The 24,908-nt window shown below is 39.6% G+C and overlaps 1 protein-coding gene across 5 annotated transcripts in view; it reads left to right on the top strand.

The window, feature by feature from the left end:
• FOXP2 (forkhead box P2) overlaps nucleotides 1–24,908 on the top strand; it is a 671,944-nt gene that overhangs the window by 212,657 nt on the left and 434,379 nt on the right. For all 5 annotated transcript variants that reach the window (XM_006122527.5, XM_075929528.2, XM_014573351.4 and 2 more), the window contains exon 3: nucleotides 16,687–16,770. The gene's annotated coding sequence lies outside the window, so the exon portion shown is untranslated. The remainder of the gene's footprint in view (nucleotides 1–16,686; nucleotides 16,771–24,908) is intronic.

Here is a 24,908-nt window from a genome sequence, read left to right as displayed (position 1 = left end):
AAAAGAGGAGACGGAAAGGGGACAGGATAGAGGTCTCTAAAAGCAGGAGTTGGGTGGAGAGAGTGCATACAGAAAAGTTCTTCATTAGTTCCCATAAAGAAGGACTAGAGGACACCAAAGGAAAGGAATGGGTAGCAGGCTTCAAACTAGTAACAGAAAGTTGTTCTTTACAAAGTAAAGAGTCAACCTGTGGAAGTCCTTGCTGCAGAAGGCTGTGAAGGCTAGAACTAGAACAGAGCCTTCGGCAGACAGGCTACTGGGCTAGATGGACCTTTGGTCTGACCCAGGACAGCCATTGTAAGCTCAGGGCTCAGGGTCGGGGGTCTCAGTGGACCACCTTGATTTTCATGCACACCTGCTCCTGGGTGGCCAGGCTGGCAGCTCTCCTTCCCTAGCCGGCTACTTTCCTGTGCCTAGTGCGGAGGTCGTGGACGAGGTCCACGATGTCCGCACTAGCCCAGGCGGGTGCCCGCCTCTTGCGGTCCCGGGCAAGCTCCCGGGAGCCGCCAGCCTGGTCCCGGGAAGAGGGGGAGGGCTAGGAGGCAGCGGGTGGCTGGCTCGATCCGTGCCAGGTGCAGGGTCTGCTGGCTGGGTGCTGGCAGGCTTGCACCTGGCATGGGCACCGTAGCCAGCCCATGCCCCGTTAAGGGGTCCGGGGCCGGGAGGGGGGCAGACGAGTTTCCCTGGTGTTGGCCAGAGTGGCCACCAGGGAAAGCTGGGGAGGGCTAGCCTCCCACTAGTTCGAATTAAGGGGCTACACACCCCTTAATTCGAACTAGCTAGTTCGAACTAGGCTTAATCCTCGTGGAATGAGGATTACCTAGTTCGAACTAAGCGCTCCGTTAGTTCTAATTAAATTCGAACTAACGGAGCGCTAGTGTAGCGCCTATGAAAGTTAGTTCGAACTAACTTTGTAGTGTAGACATACCCTATGAAAGCTTAAAATGAATATATTTCCTGATAATGTTGTCTGTCCCCTTAGAAATTTTACATTGGGGAAAGGAAAAGCTTCATAGAAGATACAGGTGTCTAACTTATTTAAATACACTGAAAGAAGTATTTTTACCTACTTTGCAATACCACAAAGCTGTGTTTTCACATTACATGGTAATTAGTATGAGCAAATTATCGTCAAACAATGTAAGTCATATGACAGTACTTCTGATCCTGTTCACATATATTATGGAGGTGGTCTAGCAGTTCCACTGTTAAATTTGTATTGAGACTAAATAATTTTAGACATTTTAATGATGAAATTTAGTCTTTCAAAGGAGAATACGTTACATTTGTCATCCTTTTTTGATCAAGATTGATTGACTTTGGCCAAAGAAATATTAAAAATGAAACTCTTTTAAATTGCAAGTAAATCAGTTTATGGTCAGCAAAGACTGTATGTCCTAACTGGAAAGTGACAATTCAAAGACAAGTTTATTGCTAAAAGGTGCATGTTTGTTCAGTGATTGGGAGTAACAGAAAATTATATGAGGCCCAGGCCCAGGTCTGGTGTATGTATAAGTCAGGGCTGGGCAAAATACGGCCCGGGGGTGTATCACCCTGTTGGGACCTTCAGGCACATACAGCTGCCACGGTTTAAACACAATCCCTGCGGCGCTCTGCTCTGCAGGGAGGGGGAAACTTCATGTAATATCCCCCCCCCCCCAGTCCAATACTCAGTTTCTATTGGCCAAAAACATCCGGCCAATATGAACTGACCTCAGCCAATCTCTCAGCTCTTATTGGCTGGAAACAGGAGCTGAGAGATTGGCCTGAGAATCTAGGGCGGTGAAAGCCTCTTTTCCCACCAGGAGTTGAGAACCACGTGGAGGGGCTGCAGCAGGCAGGGAGCCCAGCCTGCCTTGGAGGTGCTACAGCCTGCTGACTAGGAGACACTTAGGTAAACTCCTCCCAGCCAGCGCCTGCCTCTGGCACCCCAACCCCTCCTGAATCCCAACCCCCCCCCGTCACCATCCAACCCTCTGCACACCCTGCCCCAGACCCTGTGACAACTCCCTCCCAGATCCTGTGCCTCCTCCTACGCCTCTCCTGCACTCACACTTCCTCCCTGACCCTACACCCCAATCCCCTGACCCAGATCACAACCCCCTCCTCCATCCAAACACCCTCTCAGATGCCACACTGTCTCCTACACGCCAGCCCCTTATTCCATGCACCCTTCTGCACCCAACCTGCATCCTAGACCCTGTGCCCCCTCCACAGAAAAGTGCAGCCCTTGACCACTTACCAAAACCTTGGAGTGACTCCCCCACCAAAAATTATTGCCCACCCCTGATATAAGGTAACTGGGAGAGAGAATAAATAGATCCAATACAGAGTCTGATGGTAGACAGATAATTTATAATGTCAGGGACAGCAAGAGGAGAAGGTGCAAGAACAGGGAAAGGAAGAACTCAGGATTTTGGATAAGGTCGAGATAAGTATCCAAAATTTGGGAGCTTTATCTGAACAGCTTTAACTGTTACTATAATTGATTACTAGTGAAGATTCCCAAAATCTTCTGGATGTGTCCATTTCTTTTTCTTTTTTTGGTCCCTAGGATGTTCTGAGAGTACACAGAATTAGGGTTATTCAAGGCCAAAACTTTCCTTACAATTTAATGGCTTCTTTTGCATAATAGATTTTCTGGACTCTTAGTATCTTACAGAATCTTTTGAATATTAGAATTTAAAATCCAAACCTTGCTTGCCTCCTTCACTCCCCTCACTACCACAATCCTCTGCCCCAGGTCACATCCCAAACCCTTGCACCTCAGAAGCTCCTTTTCTGAGCGGTGTGCAGGTGGGATGAGGCAATCCCTTCCTGTATTAGATCACAACCCAGCCCCTGCACTCCAGTCCAGTGCCCCAGGTCACAACCACCACCTTTACCCGAATTGCCTCGTAGACGCGACACTCCCTCTTTCACCCCAATCCCTTACCCCAACCTCCTTTTTGCATCCAATCTCCAGTCCAGATCTCACACTTCCTCCATTAATATGATGGAAGAGTATGGCCCTCGATCACTTTCCCAATTCTTGGAGTGCCCCCCCCCCCATCAAAAATTATTGCTCACTCCTGCTTGGGCCTGCTGCTGCTACCAGAAATTTTCCCCAAGACCCTTGTTGCACCGGAGATCAGTGCAGTGGGAGATGGATTTAAATAAATGCCTCATAATCTCAGTAGGCATAACTTGCTGTGACATCCATGCATTGCTGCTTGCTCTTCTCACCCTCTTTTTCTCTCTCTCTTTCCATTTTCTTGTGACTTTCATTTATTCTTGCAGTAGTTGTTAGCCACTTTCCCTCCTCATTTTTTTTGTTGTTGTTCTCAGGTGCTTCATCTTTCTTTCCTATTACCATTATTTTTCCTGAATTTAACTCACCTGCATCACTTCATTTTTCTTTTTATCCTAGCTGCTGGTGAAATCTGTGTAAAACATGGCCTTCACCTCTTACTTTCTTTCTCCTCTTCTCCTTTGTATCTTCTATACACTCCCTGTATTGCCATTTTGTATGCATTGTTTTCTCTAATCTTAATCAGAGAACTTTCCCAGTTCCAATAATAACTCTTTGAAAAATGGAAACAGAGATCTCTTTCCTTATGTAATGTTTTCACTTCACTCAGGTATGATGGTTTGCTATTACAGTTTGAAATTAACTAACTGTAATGTAATTCCTTTATGGAGATCTTCCCACTATTGTGACCATATTTATTTGTGGAAAGCAAAGTATGGGGGAATACTTTTAATTTTTGAGAAATACATAATCACCTTTTGTCAACTCATTTTTAAACAGTGTATTTATAACTGAATTATGCTGTTGTATAATTATTTACATAACAAAGAGCTTTGAAACATGCTGTTTTAGGACGTTTGAATCAGAAACATTTACAGCATCACAAATGTTCTGTACGATATCAGTGAAGTACCCAGCATTCTGCTGAAGAGGTATAAGTAGTAAGTAATAATTTCTTGCAATATTTACAGTATGGTATTTATTGTTGGGTCCAGGAAAGATTTCAGATACCGAACAATGTGATGTCATTTGTTTCTCTTAGGTCTTTGGGAGAAGGGAAAGTACAAACATCTGCAAAAGTAATTGGTAGTTGGTTGAGAGGTTGAGGTGCAGGGAGACAGCTGTTTTGTAGCTCTGCTTTCATCAGAAGAGACACTCGAATACATGCAAACTACTATAGAGTTTCAGGGAACATGGATATTTGACTTCTCGGCACAAAAAAGCATAAACAAAATAGTTAAAATATACCATCATGTTACCATAGTGACCTGAGAGTTTTGGTTGCTGTGATAAAATAAAAAAATCTCTCTAAGTCTCTTGCAAGGAGCAACCTTTGTTCAAGGCATACTGAGATCTGGAAACTTTAAGATTAATTCTTTTTTACAAAAAATATTACAAGGTGAATTTCCTGTGGAACTTTAATATGTGAGTCTTTGTGTATTTGATATGCCTGATTTGGAGGAGGAGTGGTGGGGAGGGGAATCCTGTTCTACATGTGCATTGTGGACTTTGGGTGAATTCATATTCTTTAGACAAATAAAGAATTTTAATATGGACAGTGGGAAAATACTAATGTTCCCAATATTGTAAATTACTATTCATGAGAGTCCCAATCCATTGGCCATTAAATTCCATATAAAGACTCCACTTCAATGGTTGTTGGTTCAGGCCCATGTTCCTGGATGGACTTTTTATGGGATATTATTCATTAACTTTTAAGAAGTTATAATTGAGTTCCATTGCAACAGATAAAGCAAATGCTGTCATTGGAGGCAGGTATTCATGACATATACTTTTGTTGATGAAACTCTTCCATACCATGCTGCTTTCTCCATGTTTTGTTCAGTCATCCCTCTTTTTCAATAAATAATATTTGGAAAGCAAAAATATGTAGCTCAGCCTATTAATATTTTAGTGTATTTATTTTTATACTGATTTTGTTCAGTGCCCTGAGGTGTTTGCATGAAGGCCATTTCATTCAAATAAATTTGATTGATTGTCAAAAGAAAGTCACAAAATGAGCATAAGAAATAGGAAAATGTCTATGTCCTGGAAAATTTATGGCTTTTAAAGTGTAAAAGCTACACACATCCCCATTATATTATGATTTGTGTATTTCGTATAGAAGATGGTCTGTATTTCATGGATACCATGTTCATCTTATGGTGAAGGAGGTTGCTATGGGAATTGCTTTACTCATTTATTGTGCAAGTTAATGTAGAAATGAGAATCTGAAGAAATGGCTAGATTAACTTAGGCCTCTTATTTTGTTCAGAAGTTATTTCTTTTTATCTGTTAAATAGGCTAAGTTTATTCCTGCCAAATCTTTCTTTATGAATAACTAGTTTTTGTTGTTTTTTTGAAAACCGAAGTGCATATTTTTATCTATTTTGTGTCTTCTGTTGTTGGAGCTACATCAATAAGATTTGTATTGGGAGAGATGGTGGTGTGAAGAGCTCATTTCTTCAAACAGTGGTGGGATTGTCCAAAAGTTTATTATTAAATCCTATGGAAGTCCTCAACTTTGTACTTACTTAATATTACAAGTAGACAATTTTTGCATATTGGACACTGAGTGAAGTACAAGACTTGAATTATTGTATGTGATAGTTCCTCCTTAAAATTGTGGTGTTAATGGTTGAAACTTCATACAGGCTAGCCGGAAAGGCAGCAAACATATCTGAATTATGAATCATATATCACTAACTTTTGGTTCTGTGTGTTTGTAGCACCTAGCACAGTGATGGGCAACCTAGGCTAGTGAATGGACAGCGTGAGTGGCTCTCCTTCATCTCAGCAGCCTGCAAGATTGTCATAACCAAGATGGTCTCGTGGTATAAGGGAGTTTTGTTAACTGTGCTTTGTACCTAGAATTTGTGAAGGGTGCTGATTGAACCATAGCAGTGCTCTGATTGGATACAGAGGGAGCACATGGCTCTCATAGTCAATGTGTGCAGTCAGCATGTACCACGCTTTACGTGATCTTGGTTTACGTGTGTTTCACTTTAGTAATACTGGTAGGAAAAAAACGAGGTGGACGGAAACTAACATAATCTGGCAACCCTGCCATGGACAACAGTAAATGAAATGACTTGCAGGCCATAAACAGAACCCTGATGGGGAACTGAATTTAGCCTGTATGATTTTTTTTTAATGGTTTTATAATACTCTTGCATAGCATTTTGGTTGCACAATACATAGATGCTAGTGTGAAAGTGTTGGAAGTATCTGATTACAGATAGCCTTAGGGCTCATACTACCAAAAAGGGACAGAATGAATTTCTTGACTATATTGGTAGATTACAGATGCTACATCTTAATATACATGTGCAGAAAATAACATCTGTTTTTTATCTGTGTTGATCTCAACTCAAGTCCTCACTTCATCAAGAAAACACACTTTGAGAAATCTTCACCCAAATCACTAGCAAATTAACAAAAGTGGACTATACTGTCTTCCTTGATGTCATGGGAACAAAAGATAACTTATGAAAAATATACAATAAAGCTTATTTTGAGGGGATAATATCCCACAATGTTTTTACTGAATCAGATCTTTTGTCACAATGTATATGATCCTTTGCTGGCTGTTTGAAAATATACCTTTTATCTCATTTGCACAACTACATACACATTGGCTACGTCTACACTGGCCCCTTTTCCGAAAGGGGCATGCTAATTTTAAACTTCGTAATAGGGAAGTCCACGGGGGATTTAAATATCCCCCGCGGGATTTAAATAAAGATGTCTGCCGCTTTTTTCCGGCTTGTAGAAAAGCCAGAAAAGAGCATCTAGACTGGCCCGATCCTCCGGAATAAAGCCCTATTCCAGAGGATCTCTTATTCCTACTTCAAAGAGGAATAAGAGATCCTCCGGAATAGGGCTTTATTCCGGAGGATCGGGCCAGTCTAGATGCTCTTTTCCGGCTTTTCTACAAGCCGGAAAAAAGCGGCGGACATCTTTATTTAAATCCCGTGGGGGATATTTAAATCCCCTGCGGATTTCCCTATTACAAAGTTTAAAATTAGCATGCCCCTTTCGGAAAAGGGGCCAGTGTAGACGTAGCCATAGTGTTCTTTCCCTCCCTTCCTCTCTCAATAACCATTCACATCTGGACATTCTCTCACAAAATCACTTAAAATCTGTTTCTCATGCACATTAGAGAACTACACCATTCTGTCATTATCTCAGTCCTTCTGCTTCAGACCCTATGCCTCAGTCATACTTTCTTCTCATAGACTTGTTGACTTTAAGGCCAGAAGGGACCATCAGGATCAAGTCTGATCTCCTCCACGCTGCAGGCCACAGAACCTCACTTATTCACACAGAATGCCTGTAACCTTTTATTGTTTTACTGAAGTCCTCAAATCAACCCATTCATCATCCACGTGACTTAATTTCCATTCTGTTTTCTCACTCCAAAATCAGTCAGCCAGACCAATCCAACCCAAACTTATCAGATTTATTTCCTTCCTTTCCCTATAATAGTGGAGTGATAGTAAGAGAATGAACATGCTGTAGATCAGAAAAGCATAGGATTAGTACCTCTTCACATGGCAGGGGTCAGAATCCACTAACTTCAGTGAATCCACTAACTTCTCAAGCATCCGAAGTTCTATTCTTCAAAATCCTAGACTACATGTTAGAATGAAAGATACAAGGTTTCTGAAATGTGCTCAATTAGAGTACATTTGGCTGGCTATTAGAGCCTTCAGCTCATCCATCAAAGCCATTTCAGTTTTTGCCCACCCCACTATGCCATATTCCTTAAGGACTTACATGATTTGTTTCCCCCCAGTAGTAGGGTGGCTGCCACATTCTGCCCAGAAGGGGTTAAAACAAGCTGGAGGTCTTGACTCCATTAAACTCCTGTATAGAACTTATCCCTTCAGTGGTATCTTACTTGGGTTCTCAGTGCCCCGAGGAATCATCTGTTTGAACCAATGGCTGCCTTGTTCTCTTCTCTGCCCCAAGACTTAATTCCTCATAAGTATCCTTCAGCTATAGATGGATGAGAGAACTTGGTGTGCTCATGGCAGACCTGATGTACCGCCTTCTCTAAAAATAAGGTTACAATAGTTCTTCCCTAAGGTCTCTTCAGAATAATATATAAATCAAGAGATCCATCTTCCAGTGATCTTCTCAAAGCCTCAGGTCTCCAGAGAGAAAAAGAGGCTAGGCACATTAGTTATCAGAAGGGCTCTCAATTTATACTCTGACATGCAGGATTAAGACCTTCAAGACCTTTTCTAGATTGTAACATTTGCAAAGCAGATGAAGAGGCAGCCTATTTCCACTCAAAAGACTGTCAAAGTGATTTTCCAGTTGCATTTTAACTTGTGAATCCTTTTGGATGCAGCATCCTTGTTTGAGCTCAGTCCACATTTGTACTGCTACTAAAGGCTGTTCCATTCACACTTTTTCATTATGTCATCTTTTTTTCAGGGCTAATACTATCGTTGGCAATGCCATCCTCCAAACCATAATGGACTTGTATCCTCAGCAGCCACCTTGCTTTTGAGTTACTGCTGAGAAGTATCATGGTAAAGAATCCATAGGGCCAAAACAACCCAAAGAATTGAAGTTGCCACAAAATAAGTCACTCTCCTTACTGCCTATACCTCATTTGCTGCATTCTGTCTAATAACTATTTAAAGGATAATCTTTTCAAATGCCAAAGTCAGGGAAATCAGTTGCAGTCACTTCCAAAGAACTCACAGAAGAGAGAGATGCTGTTGCAGATGTTTACCGAACATTAGTGATAGTTCTTTATTTAAGTGACTGTACAGGTTGGACCTCCCTGGTCTGTCACCGTCAGGTCCTGAGTGATCCTGAACCAGGGAGTTTGCTGGACCAGGGGAGGTCAAAGCTCCTCTCTGGGCTGTGGGTGTCCCAGAAGCCTGGGCTTCCTTCACCACTGCTGGTCCCATGCCGGGGTTCCCAGGGTCAGTTTCCTATACCAGGAATTCCCTTTGGTCACCGCTGGCCTCACCGCTGCTTGGATTCCGGGCCAGAGCTGGAGCTGGGCATTTCTTCTGGCTGCCGCTGACTCCACTTCCCCTGGGGGTCCTGGCCAGGGATTCCCCTGAGCTGCTGCCAGCTCAGCTGCTGTCTAGGTTTCTGGCCAGGGCTGGGAGTTCCGGCCAGTGCTGGGGATTCCTCTCGATCGCTGCTAGAGCTCCCTGGCCTGGGGCTTCCCCAACCATAAGACCAGCCCCTGCTGGCTGCTCTGAGGCTCCCCAGCACCTGTGAGACTCCCAGCTGACTTATGCTGCTCGCCTCCGGGGCTCTCTTGTCCAGCAACATCCATGGTCCTTCCTTCTGGACCACAGATGTTGCAGTACCAGAGAGTCCCAGATTTGGGAGGTTCAACCTGCACTCTTTTTATGGGAGTTTAAAAATCACAAAGAATGCCAGGAACTGATTTATTGTGAAGAGTCTGTTTTAGTATCAAACACCACATGCTATTGTAGAAGGTCACTAAACACTAGCATGAGGATCATAAGAGAATTCATGTACAACAGGCAAATGGGATTCTGTGTGCAATGACTAAAATAAAGTATACATTTCTAGAAACTGACAACCCCGTGTGAAGTTAAATTAAGTTATGATTCCTTTGAATGTTTGTTAAATATTTCAAAAAATTTACATGAACCTGATACTACTCTTGCCTACTGTTAGATAACTCACACTGACATTAATCTTATCACACATATACCAGCTATGCAAATTAGGGACTGGTTTAACATTCACACCCAACTATTCAGACAATTTTGTTTTGTTTGCTCTGAGCATGTCATTTATTTGTACTTTTCTACTGCTTTCTCCAGTGACTTATGATGAGTTCACTGGACGAATGTCCCATTCATCTTTAGGAAATCTAGCTTGAGAAATGATATATCAATTGCATATCAGAGGTACAGATTAAGCAAATTTTATTTGTAGGGATCATACAGTAAGTTGCTGATGATGAGGCTCTCATTCTTTGGCCTTTAAGATATTTCTACTATGAGAGACTTCAGGGATATAATCTTTGACTAGTGGTCTACAGTTTGTAACATTTTGTTAAATCTGAGTATTTTCATGACTGAACTTCTCTTTAGTTAAATGGAGAAATTTTGGTCAGAAAATTATTTCAAATTCATAAAAATCAAAAATGGGTTTTGGAGGGTCTTCAAATGTAAAGGTCTGTAATCTGAACAGTAATTCAAATTTGTATAAAATGGGGGAACAAGAAAAAGGAAAGCATCTCTAATGGAAGGATACATGATGTTTTTTTCTTTGTCTAATAAAAAGGTTTGTGTACAGCACTATCAAAATAGTTCACATGCTTAAGATATTTATATTACCAATTGTTTAAAATTCAGATCCATTGATGTAGTGACAAAATACAACCTATAGCTACCTCACCCAGCTTGTCTCTCTAATATTCTGGGTCCAACATTGCTACATCCACACTCTGAACAACCTTCAGCTCAATGAGTAGTAATATAAAATAGCACATAAAAATTGGCTAACGAGATCACATAAGTACTGATGCCTCTTTATGGGCTCATTTCACTTTGACATGATTATAAAACATAACTATTAATTTATTTTGCATGTTCTTGTTAATTATAATGTCATCCAGTAGTGCTGATGTAGGTTAGGCTACCTGTGTTTTTCAATTGCAGGGATTGTTTTACTCAAGAGGTAGAACTGTCAGTAAGGAAAGTAATGTTTTCTTTTTTGCTTTTGTTTTAATTTTCTGCATTTTAAAATTTGTTTTCTTTTTAAACTACTTTTTATCATGTTAATGCCTTGAAAATGAAACTTACATTGGCAGATACTGTGCATGTTAAAGATGAACTATGTGTTTCTATTACAGATATAATGCATATGGCACAGAACATATGCATTGTACAGTATTGTACAATGTTGTTGGACTTGGACAATATATTTTAAAATAAAGTACAAATGTGTATTGACATTATAGAAGTTATGACTTAAGCCAAAGGACTATCTTGCATTATATTTTAAAAATTGTTTATGAAAGACATATTCAATAGAATGGAAGGCTCATACATTAGAAGGCTGCAGGATATGGACTCTGAAACAGATATACCATTAATGATCTACATCCTCAGCTGATATGAGTCAGCCCCACTTCACTGAAGTCAGTGCAGCTAAATTGATTTATTTAAGCATAGGATCTGGTCTTAGATTTCTGTATGTCTCCTTAACAATAATTGGAGTTTCAAAATCATCTTGTGAAGTTGGGCTTGAGCCATGTTTGAAAAAGTTTTCAAGTACATTTATAATTAAACATGGAGAAATGTGCTTCATATCCACACCTAAGACATTTGCAAACTTTGAGCCAGATTGTGAACCTTTTATTTCCATTGGTGAGCAGTTACTTATGCAAGTAGCCCAAGTGTTACCAATCAGATTATTTGTACACCTATCTGCTTACAAGTGGAAGAGAGGATATACAATCTGGCTCTTTATACAGCAGAAGAGCATGCCATTTTCTCAACCTATCTGGAAGAGTTCTTGAGGTAAAGGATCAATTGCTCAGTGCTGCCCTCTAGTGAAACCTCCCAAGCAAAGAACTGGAACTGCCTCAGTGACTAGTACTGGAATTCATTTGTGTGGGCACATGCCAAAATAATATCATAGAGATTATGAGGAAGAACATATGCATCTAATAATATTATTTTATTTTATTATGGTAATACCTATAGACTGTAAACACAGATTGTATAACAGACACAAAGAATTCAACCCTGAAGAATTTACAGTCTGAGGCAACAGGTGAATGTAACAAATGGAAAACAGGAGCACAAGTTACAATGCCTACTACACATAGACATAATATTTTGTTCTTTAAAGTGATGCAATATTTAGAGCCCTGCAAATCCATGGATATCCTCTTTATATCTGCGTGTATGTGCATCTGTGGATGTAGATGCAGATATCCACAGCTCATTTTTATTGATATGGATGTAGATGTGGATACAAATTTTGTATCTTGAACCCTGCAATTCTGCACATATTCGCTTCATATGCAAGGGTGTCCACATTCGACAATGTCAGTATGAGGGTCTGTGGCTTATTTTTGCAGATACAGATGCAGATATGTATTTGGTATCTGTAGGGTAAACTGAGGCAGCCCTAAGTGTGCTAGTAGGCCTCTAAACAGCATAACTCCATTCTAGGATTAAGGCCTGGGAACACCACAGTCAGGATAAAAACTGCAGACAGTAAAAGACCCTGGGCACCATAGCAACCACGTTCTAAAACACTCGGACAGGGTCTCAGTTGGTAACGTAACACATTTTGCTTAAGATAACATTCATAAAATCTGCTTAAACTGTCTTGCTTCACTCCTAGATAATAAGCCTGAGAACCAAGTGCTGCACCAACTCAAGGCCATACCCGCCTGCTATAGCAACATCATCATCTATGCAGACTAAAATGTTATTACTGTTTTGCTGACATGTTTTGGCATTTGAACAATAACCACCTGTATCTTAATTAACGAGCTGTTACTTTGCAATGGGCGGAGATATTATGTAATCTTTAGTAGATCTATTGGCTTATGTGCTCATTTCGTCTTGCTGCTAGACCTATCAAATCATTTTTCCTCCGTCCACCTGCTGACTATATAACCTATTGTATAGTGTTAATTAACCAGTGTTCACCAGGGTAACCCCTGCGTGTCACTCCATCAGCTGATGTCTAATAAATCCTCCGCTTGTTTTCACGTGCATCCAGAGCGTCCTGGCTTATTTCCAACAGAATCCACACAGAGCTCTAGCTATACTGTTGCCTAGATATTGGAATTTGGCTTTAATTTTGAATTACTTAATAGGTTCTCCAAAAACGTAACAATTAATATAATTGAGGTCCAAATCCCGCCACTCTGGCTATGTGGGGTAGTATCTTATTCCACAAGAAGTCCACTTATTTAGGAAAGTACTGCCCAACGTGAGTCAGGGTGTCAGAAGAGAGAAGGGGTATACTTATGTGAAGCAAGCTGTTGGATCAGGGTCAAGTCTGTCTTTCCTATGTTGACAAATTTAATTATTATACATATGAGCTGATAAGGGTTATCATCTGTATTTTACAAGAATTTAATTAGGATTCTGTTCTGATTTCTCTACCATCTCCAATCGCTGATTTATGCAGAGTATTTTTCCTTCCCATTACACTATATACATTTCTGTAAATTATTCAACTTTTTATGTTGTAACGTTTCAGAGAGGTAGCCATGTTATTCTGTAATTGAAAAAACTTAAAAAACAACATTTTGGCTGTGTCCAGACTCAGGGTTTTTTTTGGGAAAAGTAGCCTTTTTCCGAAAAAACTTCCCCTGCGTCCAGACTCAAGCCGCATTATTTCGAAATTAAATCGAAAGAACGCGGCTTTTCTTTCGATGGCGGTAAACCTCATTTCACGAGGAAGAACGCCTTCTTTCAAAAGTTCCTCTTTCGAAAGAAGGCGTTCTTCAATGTAAATAGGGCTTCTTCGAAAGAGAGCATCCAGACTCACTGGATGCTTTCTTTCGAAAAAGCAAGCCGCTTTTTCGAAAGTTCAACGTGCAGTCTAGACGCTTTCTTTCGAAAGAGGCTCTTTCGAAAGTATCTTTCGAAAGAGCCTCTTTCGAAAGAGGCTTGCAGTCTAGACATAGCCATAGTGCTGCAGCACCTTAGAGACTAAAAAACAAAAATGTAAATGGTATCATGAGCTTTCGTGGGCACAACCCACTTTTTCAGATGAATGGAATTTAAGGAGTCCAGGTTCCAAATAAATAGCAGAGAAAGAGAGGGGATGGAGACGGAAAGGAAAGGAGAAAAATGGGGAAAAAAATAGTCAATTAGAGTGTCCAAGCTAAAGCTGATAGTGTGGGTTCTAAGTACTCATAAGTACCTGGTGTTTGGCTTTTTTATGTTGTTGAGATGTGGAATGTAGCAAATACCTCTATTGTAGGTATCATACTTGTACATGAAATTAAGTTCTGCAGTTTCCCTTTCAAGATGGTTTTTAAAATTGGCTTGTAATAATATATAAACTTTGAGATCCATTAATGAGTGTCTGGGCAAGTTAAAATGTCTCCCAACAGGTTTCTGTGTGTTACCTTTTCAGATATCTGATTTGTGTCTATTAATCCTTTGTTGTAGAGATTGTCCACTTTGGCTAATATACATGGTAGAGGGGCATTGCTGGCACTTGATGACATAGATCACATTGGTGGATCACATGAGCCTCTGATGTGGTGATTTATGTGGTTAGGTCCTGTGATGTTGCTTGTATAGATGGACAGAGTTGGCACGGTAGTTGATTGCAGGGTTGGGTTCCTGGAGGAGTATGATTGAGGTGTGTTGAGCTGTTGCTGGAAAGTATTTGTTTGAAGTTAGGGGGTTGTTTTTAGGTGAAGATTAGCATGTCTCCCAAAGCTTGTGAGAGTGAGGGGTCATTTTCCAGGATAGGTTGTAGATGGTTGATAATGCACTGGAGGAGTTTAAGTTGGGGGCTATAGATGATGACAAGTGGAGTTCTATTGTTGTCTTTGTAGGGTCTATCTTGAAGAATCTGATGTCCAGGTACTCTTTTGGCTCTGTTGATCTATTTTTTCCCTTCTCTGGGTAGGTATTTTAATTTAAAAAATGCTTGATAAAGATCTTGTAGGTGAGTGTTTGTTGGATTTGAGCAAATCTGGTTGTATTTTAGGGCCTGGCTATAACAGTTGACTAGGAAATGTGTTCTATGTGGCAAGTAAAAAATGAATGTGACTCTGAAATCAATTACATTAATACCTCTTAGGTGAGTGGCTATCAGTTTTGTGGATTTTAGTGGAACTGCTTACTTGACTGGGGCCAACTTGTGTAAAGAATGGTTGCCATATTAAGCCTCCATAACTTTGTCAAAATATTGTTGAAGCATTGGCAAGTTTTGGTGAATTCATTTGAAAGCTGTAAGAAGAATTCATGTGGAATGAGAACCAAAACAAATTCTTACAGAATGGAACAAATAATATCCTTATAAATATTGTCAAATTCTAATAAGAAACAATCAGATTAAGGAGATATCTACCACATACTAAAGAAATAGAATTTGTTGGCTCATTTAGAGCACGGATAGAATAGATTTGCTGCTTAACTGAAACTACTAGAATCATTGTGTCTATGAAAACTGTGTGTCATAGTTTTCAGAACACACACAAAAAGTGTTACCAAATGAGGCTTTGGAACAAATCCAAGAAACATTAAATCCTGACTTCATTTATCTGGAAATGCTGTAATAAAAAGCAATGGAAATATTTAAAATTAGAAACAGTTTTTGTTATTTCGCAGATACAGTTTCATGTCAGCTTTTGAAATGGATGTAGGACCTGTTTCTTTCCAAGAGTGTGAAGGTCTTTAAAAATATATTTCAAATGTTTTTATGATATCTGTTACAGTGATGGTTTGGTCTCTGGATGAGCACTTCTTACAAATGTAATTATAATACAGCCAAACTTAGCTCTTTCATTTTAAGTTTTTGCCTCCTTTTTTACTGGCCATAATTACTATTGGGAAGATTCCCATGTCCCAGGAGCAAGGAGACCAAGATTATGCTGTATGTGGGCCAGATCCTCAATTGATGTAAAGCAACACTGCTCTGTTTACTTCAAAAGAGTCATGTCTACTAAATCAGCTGAGGATCTGTATCCTTTCCTTAAGGAATGATGTCCTCCTCCTTCAGTTTACTCTGCTGTCCTCCTTCAACTGTTCCATTGTAGAGACTCCCAAGTAAGATCTGTCTGCCAGATCTTTCTCTTTACTCTTGGTGACAGGACTTTTCATATCTTGTTTTTTAAAAGAGTGCGGAGCCCAAAAGGCCATTTGGGCTCCGCGGTCCCCCAAGTGAGAGGCAGGAGGGGGAGGAGAAGAGAAAGAGAGAGACAGAGAGAGAGGCAGGAAGCAGAGGAGAGCTGAGAGGGGTGAGGGAGGCAGTAGAAGGAGGAGAGAAAGAGACGGAGTGAGGGTGTGTCTAGACTACATGCCTCCTTCGACGGAGGCATGTAGATTAGCCAGATCGGAAGAGGGAAATGAAGCCGCGATTAAAATAATCGCGGCTTCATTTAAATTTAAATGGCTGCCCCGATCTGCCGATCAGCTGTTTGTCGGCAGATCGGGGGAGTCTGGACGCGATGCCCCGACAAAGAAGCCTTTCTTCATCGGCACAGGTAAGCCTGGTTTCACGAGGCTTACCTGTGTCGATGAAGAAAGGCTTCTTTGTCGGGGCATCGCGTCCAGACTCCCCCGATCTGCCGACAAACAGCTGATCGGCAGATCGGGGCAGCCATTTAAATTTAAATGAAGCCGCGATTATTTTAATCGCGGCTTCATTTCCCTCTTCCGATCTGGCTAATCTACATGCCTCCGTCGAAGGAGGCATGTAGTCTAGACACACCCTGAGAGACCAGAGGCTCAGGAGAGAAGACCGATGTGGAGGAGAGACCTGAAAATCCCGTCTTATGACTGGCTCATTGGCTAGTTGTTTGAAGAACAGTAAACAGTGTCCTACCAACCCTTTTTACTAAACATCTCATGAAAATGTGGAACTAGTTATGTAAGTTTATAAATAAATCAGAGGCCATTTTGCATGTGACAAATGAGGAAATGTTAGTAACAAATACTTTTGTTTTATAGGCCAGTAATGCTGGAATTGATCTCAGACACCAATCCAATTCAAGGTTGAAATTAGGAAATCTTTTTAAGGCCTGGAAGAAGGAGGTGAGTACAGTTCAAGCACTGGAAAATCTATAAATAATATTGCTTATAGCTTTCCTTCCCTAAGATTACTATCTCTGATTTTCCAATCATAGTTCAGTTGACTTCATGTTGCTTCCTATTATTCACAGAGATGTGTTACTACTTGTATAGAGACTAGACTGTAGGCAAGAGGAGTTAGAGGGCATGTTAGTAAGGGAAGGATGACTTCCCTGTTCCCCATTCTCTTTATATCACGGTTCCCTCTCCTTATTTTTCAGCTCCCCCTCCTCCCCCCAAAAAAAACCTCAGTTGCAAAATGTACATCTTCTAGCAGTTCATTTGGAATATTTAAGAAAAGTTGAATGTAGGTAGTTAAGAGAAATCAAAAATCACTAATTAATTTTTGGAAATAATTGTCACAGTGATGCTTCAGTTATAAAAAATGGGCATGTTTATACTACAGTTTTTTGTGGAAGAAGCTGAAAAAGAAAATTATTCTTTCACATTCTTATAATATTTCTGTTGAGGCAATATTTATACTAGATGCTTTGATTACACATTGCATGTACTATGAGTCCATCTGCATTAACACTTTTGGAATTGTACAGTTCAGTTTTGTTTTAAATGAAGAATGTAACAGTGCAGTAAATCCCCAAAATGATACATTTGTAATTGAAGACAATTAAATTCATTTTGTCTTTTAAAATTTGATTGCATACTCTTGGGGATTGAAAGATTAAAGTGAACTTTGTATGTCTGGCTTCATGACATCAACTATTTTAGTAGCGAGATAACTAAACTGTCTTGGTTAGAAAATTTGTTTACACACACACACTTTTAGCATGTCAGCACCATCACTTTATTAAAATTCCTGTGTCCTTACCCTGTGTTCTTTTGGGAACAGACACAACTCCATGAACTCAATGACCATATGTTCACATTATCTCATTGCGAGATTTGTGTACTTTGTGCACCCATACTCTCAAGTTGCCACAGCTGGAGGGTCCAGCCTGAGACTTAGAAGACCCACATTCAGTTCCATGATCTGCTCTACAGCAGATCACTTAGGGACAGCTTCTATGATATTTTAGGAGTCTAAACAATTTAAGTGGGTACCTAGTGGGACTATCATTGAGTGTAGGTATTTAGGGGCCAATGGGGTTTTTGAAAGTGCTTATCTGCATCTTCAGGTGCCTAGGTACTTTTGAAATCAGTCCTTTACGCTTAGTGTGCTTCAATTTACTACTTGTAAAGTGGGCATAATAGTACTTCCCTACCTCAAAGGAGTGCTGGAAGGATATACACATTAAAAAAATAAGAACCCTAACCTAGGTATATCTAGGAAAGGAATTTAGAGGGAATAAATATGCAAATGATGAGATTATGAAACCTCCTTTAGAGTTATCTGTGTCTGGAACTGCCCCAAAGAATTGTTTTAAAACATCCTGTGTTTGTTTTTGTTTTTTAATTGCATAGGTATTGCTGTAGACACAGTGGAAAGGAGATGTATACATGATAATTTTCCTAGTTTGGCAACAAGTTAATTCATAGATATCAAACAAAAAGCAACTGTTGCCTGACAGAAAAGAGCTCTCACAATTTGGTTCCAAAAGACCTTCTCTAACTCCTTATTGGACCTCTTGGTCTTACACTGGCACACCCTGCCAAGGCACCATCATCGGAACTAAGTCCATTTGCATGTATACACTGGTATTAGCCACTCTTCACTTGTATAGAAAAGCAGACACATCCCTGTTCTGTGTTTGGGTCTTTTGAAATTTCAGCACCCCTAAAAGAGAAGAAAGGGCTATTAATTCCATTTTATAGGCAGGGGACTGAGGCACAGAGACATTAAGTGGCTTCTCCAAGGTCACACAAGAAATCTGACATGGCTCAGGGATTTGAAACCAGGTCTGCCAATTCCTAGGCTAGTGCCTTAGCCCCTGAACAATCTTTCCTTTCTTACTCCCAAACTCATCAGTTTATGGAGCTTGTGTATTCATCGTCTTATGTTAATTGGCTCATTACTGATTCCATTGTAAGTATTAATGGCCATCCTCAGTCTGGCAAACCTAGAAACTGTAATGATATGATTACAGGAAGGCGGTGAAAATTGTCTAGAAATTTGTGAACGAATTGAAGCAAACATAATAATCAAGAATGTGATACAAATATGTAACATTTAACTAAGTAATGAGATTCCTCCCACCCATACTTCCACTATCACCGCCACCTTGCAGTCATACATCAACTCAGCCCTGAATCTTTGGTGAATAAAACAGACACCCTGAATCCTGCTTCAATGAATGAGAGGGCAAGTAGATGGGGAAAATGTTCAGAAGCACAGGAAGGAGATGAAAGACAGGACCCCTGCCTTGGTCTTGATATTATGGTAACTATAGTAATTACGTGGCCAATGGAACATCCTGTCTGGTCACCCTGGTACCTGTTCAATTCAAGGGAAGGAACAGGCAATGTCACCATCATAATATTGGGGTGTGGCACAGAAATATGGAGTCTATATAAGCTACATATTTAAAGTAGTCCTGTAAGTACAGGATGTTTTTTTCTCACCAAGCTACCATGTATGCTATCCAGTCCAGAAAAGTTTAGGACACAAAGCAGATCAAATACACTGTTTTCTAAGCAAAGATGGAAAATTTTCTATATTTTCCAGCCATGTGTCTGCCTGAGAGGCATATTAGCCAATTTCTCCATGGTTAATGTCCCATATTCTGGAGAACTGTTTGTTTATGGTAGGAATATATTTGTTACACTGGCATGCTGCAATTACAATCTGGTCAGCCAACAACAGCAATTTCAGAAAAAAAGCCTGTTTTTTCTGGAGCTTTACCAGATTCTGTACCAAGTAATGCCAGAAAAGCATTAATACTGAGTTACCTATAACACTTTGGCAATATATTTTTGTTGAATCCAAAATGTCTGGACCATAAGACAGTCCTACCTACCACATATGGATGAAAGTAACTATTATTCTGTTTCCTTTCCAACAGAGGTCAGTCTGTTATAGCCCATAACATCCTGCTAAATATAATCCACATAAAAAGTTTCATGTTCAGAAAGCCAAAATGTATTTGGCTTTTCTAGCAATAGTTTTTTTTATTTCTTGCAGGAAAGTGGGAGGGCCTATGGTCGTTTTTCAAAAAGTAAAGAATGTTAAATTTTGAATGCAAGTTCTTCCATACCTCATTTACTTTCCGGAGTGTCTAAGGGACAGAACACCATTTCTTTGTACTGATAGAATAAATGTATATCAGAACTATATTTTCATTCTAATTACAGTGTTTTTGTTAGAATAATTAATTTAACTGAAACACAGCATTTCTGGTTGGAAAATTTTAAAATTAAAAAAAATTGGGAAAATCGGGGAAAATGCTCTCCATTGTCAAACTGGATTTTAAAAAAGTTTCCCCTCCTCATCTTCAAGGAATTTACTTCTTGCTTTAGTACTATTACAATTAAAGACTTAGTTTTCAATCTGTGGCTTCCCTTTGCACAAAAATATTTATGGTTGAATTGCAAAGTGTTGCACATTGTAAAATATCTAACATGAGATTCTGAGTTTGCATCAGGTATATTCATTCTATTTGTCATCTATTGTGAATCCTTTCTTGCTTATTGGATTCCCTTCCAATTCTGATGCAAGAAGTCACTTCATTCAAATCCCTCCTTCAGGCTTGCTTTTTACACAATTCTTCTTAGAAATGAGGCAATACTAATGATTTTTTTACCGAACATTAATTGACTCACCAAGATATGCATGTCCTTAAAATGAATAATTGTCATCTTGTTGTAACCCTTCTACCTTATCTTACCATCTGCCTTTGTTAACCACACCTTTTACCATCTTGTACCTACATTTTGATTGTAAGCTCTTTGGGATATGCTCCATATTTTTTTTTTTCACTAAATTGCCTCACAGTATCAGTGTATTTTTTTCATGCCAGTTTCTTTTGCAACTGAAAAGCAACTCCAGACAGGACCCTTTGCTTTCCCCCCTCTCTCCTCTGTTCCTTGAATAGCCTCTCCATTCAGAATTGAAATGCCCTTTCCTTTGGATGAATGTTTTAAAATTGACTTCTTTCAGGATCTACAATGTTATCCAGTGGTTAGTTGCAGTGAGCCATTCCTAACCTGAAGCTGATCCAGCTTGTCTAAATATGTCATCAATCTTGTGATTCCTTCCTTTGGTTTTAAAAGGAGCCATTGGGGTTCAGCTGCTTCTGCTTCCTGATCTTCACTGCACTGTTTCAGCTACAATACTGATCACACTACATAACTAACAGTATAGCTCATGCACAATATCCTATTCTTTGTATTTTTAGACTGTCTTTACTTATTAAGGACTATGTTTGTCTACATTTTTAGCATAAATAATATAATATTGACATGTCCAGCTAAGTTCCCCCTAAGCTGCATGACTGTGCAGCTTCCCATATTGCCCTGTACAGGGGCTATTAAGCCACATGCAGACGCTCTGAGCTGTAGCAAGGAGAGAGAGATACTGAAGCTGCTAGGGACAATAGAGGGTTCCCCTCCCCGCTGACCCCAGCACAGAGCTGCCCTGGAGAGCAGCAGGGAACCCTCCCCATCGGCCACAGCATCAAGTTGCCATGGCCAGTAGAAAGGGGCCCCTCCCCACCATCCCAAACAGGAAGCTACCCAGCTAAGCCAAAGCCCTAACCTGCTGCCCCATCTTGAGTCCCCCAGCCCTGAGCACCCTCCTGCACTCCAAAGCTCTCATCCCTGGCCCCACCCCAAAGCCCACAGGCCTCCAGCCCAGAGCTTGTACCGCCTCCTGCATCCCAGTCTGTAGCCTCTCCTCAAATGTGAAGCCCTTTTTCTACACCCCAAACTCCTTATCCTCAACCCCATCACAAAGCCTGCACCCCCAGCCAGAGACCTTGCACTCCTGGACCTCAACCCTGTGCCCACTCCCTGAGCCCCTTCCCACAGGCAGATCCCTTGGCCCCACTACTGCCACATGAAGTTTATGTGCTCTAATATGAAGGTCATGTGTCACACATCATCTCCACGTCATATGTCACCCCCATCTTGGTGCACATAAGAAAAGTCATTCTGCTGTAGGGTGGGAAAAACTAGAGGGGAACACTGATGTCCACGTGTGAAGCAACGTCACTTGTAGTTCCTTTGCAACAGACCTAGACTCAGAAACTATGCAACAACTCATAATTTGCTGGTGATCTGAAGTATGAAGCATTTTGTCTCTAAATCAGAGTAAGTCTGCCAGCTGGTTGATGGAGTGGCATTAACTATATCCTCAGAGGAAGCTGCATATTCCACATTTCCGGCCAGAAGGAGACTGCTGTGATAAGAGCATAATTGGAGGGGAGGCAAATAGGGATAATGCTATAGGAAAAAGGTTGAAATTTTTTCCCCCAAAATAATGAGGTGGGCTGCACCTAAACTCTAATTCCTACCAAGCAAAGATAGAAACATAAAAACAATACTTGACTTTTTGTTAGAATCTTTTTTTAGATAAAAGAAGGACCCATTTATTTTAACATTTTGAATTATCTGTGCAAGATAATAGTAGTCAGCTGCAAATTACTGATATTTTAGGAACTCATTGAAACATTTTTAATGGAATCTTAAAGTGAGGGCAACTTTCTTTTGTCAAAATCAAAAGTAGTTTACATTTATAAAATCAAATTTGTGGCCTGGAACTACTAGGTAGTAATTTTTTCTATGATTATGCAAAGTAGCAAAATATGGATTTTAACTGGCCTGCTTTTCAGTTCAAGTGAACATTAAGTACATTCTTAATGGACTGATTTGCTGGAAAGAGCACTATTACAATAATCTGCTTTTTACAGTCCATATCAAATATGAACTTGCACCACTTATTACAAAGTTTGTGCTTTGGGAGACATTTTCATGGCATCTAGAAGTGATGCTCTACAATTTTTAGAATTAGTCCTTAATGATATCATCTTGAGAAATGAGTTGTTGCTCAAACACACTGATTATTTTGTGGTTTATAGCTAATCCAATAGCTATATTTAAAATATCATAGAAATCTGTAGGGGAAAGCAGTTGAAAAATGCTGTTGCCTCAATAATTATGTAAAACTGTTATGGAAGAAATGACATAAATCTTAAATTCTTAAATGTTTTTAGAGTTCTTTGCTGTGTGTGACACACATTCATAATTTTTAACTGACTGGAATACAGGTTTTTAAATGTTGCTTGCTTGAGAACAGAGGGCTATTACTGTAGTTGTCATGTAAAATAAAGTTAGAGTCTGGAGCCCCCTTTTAGCTGTCAGCTTTATTAAGAAGCTACTGGTGTGTTGAACTAGGCACCCGTATTGTATAAGCAGTGTACTGTAGTGTCTAGGGAGAATTTTCTTTCTCTTCATTGCTGCTTTATTAGGCCTTGCTCACTCATTCACTGTTGCCCTGTCTTACTCCAGCTTTCTAGCTGCAACTCACAGCACAGTAGGTCTAATGTAGATTGACGCCTTTGCCAGACGACTGATTGAAACTTGTGTCTCATAGTTGCTAATGCTCACTGAACCATTTTATTGAAGATAAAGTAAATAAAATAGATTGCCATATGAGAATTCTCTGAAATCAAATGGAATAATTTGACAGGTTTAAGCCCATGAAAAAGGCAAAGCGTTGAAGCAGACAGGAATGCTCTTTTATGCACAATATACCAGGAAAAAAGGTCTACTGTATTTGCTCTTAAAATATTAATGTTTTTTGCAAAAAATTGTAATTGTTGAAAAAAGTTAGCATAGTCTTCAATTGAATTTGTATTTTGCTTCAAATGTTACTTTTCTGAGATTTTTTTTTATAACATAAAAAAGGGTATTGTGCTGTTTTTTTTCTTGTTGCTTATGTAAGGATTAGTGTGTGGATCACTAGCTTTTTAGAATTTAATAAAAAAGCATATTTTTACAGTACATTGTACAGTCTTCAAGTTTAAATAACAGTAAACCCATTCTTTAGGAAACTGATAGTGCTAAGTGGTGTATTTTCTGTAAAACCACCTTCTGTGAATTTAATTAAATAGTAATGCAGTTTGTGACTATTACAAATAAACATCTACAATGCGATTGTAAGGGATTTTTTAAGAATGTGTAATGTGATACAATAATAGAAAAGTTGATAATAGCCATTGTTACAGACAATGTACAGTCAAGAATAAACAGGCATTCACTGCATTTCTCTTGGGAAAAAGATATGATGTTGTTTTTATAATATGCCCCAGTTTGTCTTAGAAATAAAACAATACATAAGAGTGAAAGAGTGATGGCACATGAGCTTTTCATATATTGAGTTTTCCTAATCTTTATCTGGATGGCACTGATTCTTGGCCACTTTGCTCACACTGGTGATTTCATTGGAGCTAATTGGACTCCAGCAGAGAGCAGAGCGGCCAGGATATATTGTGGTTCAGATGATGAGTTAGATAAAGTACAGACACTAAATAGACTTATGTAATACATGTAACTTATTTTTTTGAAAAAGTGAAGATTATTGCATTCTAAACTCTTATTTTCAAACATTAATTATATTGAAAAAAGTATTTTTGAACTGCAATTTTTAACTTCAATTCTGTTTAATTTTCTATTTTTAAACTTTAAACCAAATATACTAAACTTATTTTGTTAGATAATAATTTGAATAAAGACCAGCTAAATTGACAACTGACTGCATTCTTTTAGACTCCTTTGGAACAAGAAGCGTAAGGGAAGTAGATAGGAGAGTTTCTCCTGTCAACTCCCTGCAGTGGAGACTCTTCGGCAAGATCAGAAAGTTCAAATATTTCATAACCTGAAACTGTGTTTGGCACTTAGTGACAATGTAATCATGACTAGTTTTGAAGAACATTTGTTTAAAAATTACAGATACGAATGAGTTATTTGAAAATAACATACAGTTGGTAAATGGTAAATAATCATGTCCCTTGCTTCAGCTGGGCTCTGAGAAGAACTATCTTGCTTTTCTCTGTTGTTTCCATCATTATGGTGGCAACAGGGATCTGGCCAAATGCTTCCACAGCCGTTCTGCTAGGATTGTGGTGAATGTGAAGAAGAATTTGATTGATGTGGGCAGGCTTTTAGGAAGGTTGCTTCAGTCTCCTTTCCTCTTTGCAGATTCACTATTT

The sequence above is a fragment of the Pelodiscus sinensis genome, chromosome 1, assembly GCF_052426305.1.
Source record: "Pelodiscus sinensis isolate ZL-2025 chromosome 1, ASM5242630v1, whole genome shotgun sequence".
NCBI classification, from domain to species: domain Eukaryota; kingdom Metazoa; phylum Chordata; order Testudines; family Trionychidae; genus Pelodiscus; species Pelodiscus sinensis.
This window is presented reverse-complemented; position numbering and strand designations above follow the sequence as displayed.